This window comes from Anopheles bellator, chromosome 1 (assembly GCF_943735745.2).
Source record: "Anopheles bellator chromosome 1, idAnoBellAS_SP24_06.2, whole genome shotgun sequence".
NCBI classification, from domain to species: Eukaryota; Metazoa; Arthropoda; class Insecta; order Diptera; family Culicidae; genus Anopheles; species Anopheles bellator.
This window is the reverse complement of record NC_071285.1, coordinates 7,544,546-7,548,279: the sequence shown is the minus strand read 5'-3', so window position 1 is coordinate 7,548,279 and position 3,734 is coordinate 7,544,546.

Sequence of the window (3,734 nt, the reverse complement as noted above, 5' to 3'; positions counted from 1 at the left end):
ATGACGGGCTACGGGCCACCTTCTGCCAATTTATCACAAACGAGAGCCGTCACCGCAGACCAGGACCAGAGCCCTGTCTGGGGCACGCACGCGCGTCTTGAATGGGGCAACATTAGTGGCAACCTCCTTGGCAATCAAAGGCGCGCTAAAAGGCCGGGCGAATCCCCCCGGGGGCCGAAAACGAAGCCCTTTTGGAGCGTCGGGCCCGACAAACACGAAAAATGAAAGAATAACATTCACCGGCCAAAGCCGCCGTCGATGTGGCCCGATCTAAGCGATAGCCAGCCCCGATGTCGGTGCTAATGAGTGTTTGAGGTGTACGTTTCGTAAAGTGTGGTGGCCACGTCCTGTTCACCTGTCACTGTGGGCAGATGTAGGCGACGAGCACAATACGTGTTCCTTCCACTTAATGGCACACTGACAAATTAGCATCGGAATGAACGCCTCAACTACGGACGCATTCTTTCGAGCCAATTTTGTCACATTCGGAGATAGCGAAAGCACTAGATACTGAACGACTTAACCGTGGGAACCTTCTGGATCCTTTGACGAGGTTTTCACAAGGTCCATATCTCCGCAGTCATTTTTCAGCGTAAATTTCGAGAGGCAAAGTCTTGTCTCAAACTTGGCCATATTGAATAGTACATTCATTTGGAAAGGAAGTGAAAGATGTCCCGTGACCCGAATGCAACTCGGCCGATCGATACAACCCTTCAGCAACCGACAACACCTGCAACGAGATCCCCGAAAAAAGCTCCCGAGAGCAGCGAAAGGATTCCTTCATTTTCATTAAATCCCAGCCCCCGTCGGTACACCGTCGGAAGCGCGCGGATAATGAGGATGAGAGGATTGTTTCCCCCGGTTTTGCCCGGTGTCAGGTTGCACCAGGCCCACAGGTACACCCAGCACGGGTGATTTTCCTCATTTCCTTCCCGCCTGTTTTCCGACTCTTCCGCCCAGGCCAGGCCTTTTGTCGTGCTCATTGTGTTGTCGCCTTTCCGTCGCCGGTCGCATTCGCCTGAATAGCGCCGTCGTCGTTGTTTTGTGTTGCATTGGAAAATTGAAATGAAATAATGAAGTGACTCCTAATGAAAAAGCCAATGGCAGGGCAGGGCAGGTGTCGGAAGGCTGGGCTCACTCCCCGGTCGACCGGTTCCGGGCACGACGAAGGATGGCTGTTGACAGTTTTGGCTGTGTACGTGAGCCCGTACGTGAGACAGGACGAAAAGGACCACTCGGTTTGAGGCTGTTGCGTTCGGTACGGGTTTTTCGGGCCTTTGTTCAATGCTTTCGCGTGGCACCACATGGCAACGGGAGATTGGATTTCGGGAATCTGCTCGCACTAGGCTGTGTTCAATTTTATTATTAAAAGTTTAAGGTCTAACTAATGTTTTCCCTGAAATTAATCCAAAACCATTTTTCCCACCACAATATTGCCTACTTTTGGGCGTATTTCACAAGGTAACTTTATCCTCCAACCCAATGCGCCTGAAGGTATGCAATCAGCGGCGACGGCGTCATTCTCCTGTTACTTTTAAATGATTGTCAATAATCTAATCTTGGAGCGCCTAAATGTTTGAATAAGAAAATGTAATTAATTGATACACATTTTTGAATCATCATCAACAGAACCGCGTTCCTTTTCATGCACCCATTCAGGGTGCGCCATACACACCCCCTGTGCGTCATAAATAGCGTCATCATAACGCCACACGATCTGTCTCCATGCATTAAGCAGTGGAAGTATCGGCACAATAAACAGCACAATGCGAACCATCTCACCCGTCGCATAATGGCAACCCGGCCAAGCGAACGAACTGCCATTTGGCGTGCAATTTATAGCTTTAATTAGTAACTTCTAGCCCTATGGGGCACACACCGACCGGCCATTTCTCGTTGCCAGGCCGGTTCCCCCGGCCCCCTGACCGACAATCGACCCACCATAATGCGCCATAATGCTCCCTCTCAATGCGACATAATCTTTTCAGCAAACATAAACAAACCGATCCCGGCGCCCCGATTCGGCTTCCCACCCGGTGGAGACGTGGCGGCCACCCTAAAGTGGCATTAACGTGCCTTTTTTTTTCTTCGTTGACTGTCACCACAACTCGGGCGGCATTTTTCCCGTCAACCACCGAGCGGGCGAGCGATTGGGGGACGGAAAAACCGACGAAATATTATTACATTCATCATGGCGCGCAACACGCCATGGCCGCCCATGGAAAAGGCAGCTCAATGTCTGAGGAGAGACGATAATTGGAGAATTATGGTATCATAAGCGTCGTTTTCCGTCAGGTTTCGCCTTCAGGTTTTGCGCCCCCTCCGTGCCGCTGGCCCCCGCTGGTGGAAATCTTTACAAAAATGGGAAAAGTGACGACGATGTTTCGAATGCGCGATCCACCCTCCGTTTGGCGATGGCGATGGATGGCCCGGGGGGGAGGGCTCCGCCCAAGGCACGGCTGGTAAGAGTTTTATTTAATGATGTTTTGGAGGGCACATTCATTACGGAGTTTATCCGGCCCTTTCAGCGATGGCCCGGCGCTGCGGCGAGCGATGGCCATCCTCCGATGGCATTGCGATTGCTTTCTGCAGTGCCATTGAAGCATTATTTATTTTGCACGACAACAAGAAACACTTTTCGGAATCGCTTTTTCGCCGAAAGTGGAAAGTCCGCGCGCACCGAGCCCCGATTGTGGCGCCGAGTGAAAAGCCTTTTTTTGTGGGCCGCGCATTCAAAGGACGCATCTATTGTGGTGGCGCCGGTGGTTTAATTTCAACTTTCGAGTACGCTGCACGCATTCGGTACGGGATAATGGCTCACCAAAGATGCTCGAACGAAGAAATCCTTTGGTTGAAGGGAAAATGCCAATGCCATTTTCCAAATGCCAATCTTGGCGCAATGGAAAAAGCTCTACCAACCGTGACCAAAACAATGGAGGCTTAAAAAGTCACAGTATCGTGTCGGGCTGCCTCCGTTAATTAATGGATTGATTAATTGATTTATTGTGTTCCCAGCTTCCTGCCGAACGCAAAACATAGGTCGATTACTCACTCGAAAGAAAAACGGATCAAGAAAAGCTGAAAAAGACGGCCTTCGGTGTTTGCGACAAGAATTGGCCACTGTTGCCATCGCCAAAAAAAAGGATAAGCAAAATACTTAACAAAAAAATCAGAACGTAACAAACAATGCCAGATCTCGGGCCAGACCCACCTTTCCAATGGAAATCCTCCGCGCTATTGCCGACACGTGACCGGGCCGTTGGCCCACTTACAACCCAATCCCTGGGGGTGGTTCGAAAGCACCCATTCTTTCACCCTGGAGACCTCCACTTCAAACCGTCCGTTCCGTTACGACCCGCCTGGCCGCTGGCCCGGCCTGGCCGTTTAATGGTTCTAATCCTTGCCGAACCCTACTTTGCACGCCGCCGTCGAATTCGGCCGCGGACGGAGTGGACGGCAGAACTCATTTGCTAATACGGCTCGAATGTTTAACATATTTATTATGCTCGGTCCCCGTCGAGCGCACGGTCCGGGTCCCTGCCCCGGGCCATACGTATCCGATTAAATAATTTGCGGCATTCCCCTTTTTCCCGCACCGCAGTGGAGGGTGAGATGGCCATGGCCTCGTCCTCGTTTCGTTCCCGGGTCGTGCCGACGGAAAGCCGATTTTGCCGACGGCTATTTGTTGGCCGACGTTGGTTGGTGGTTTTTTAAAAGGAACGGCACCGTCGGCG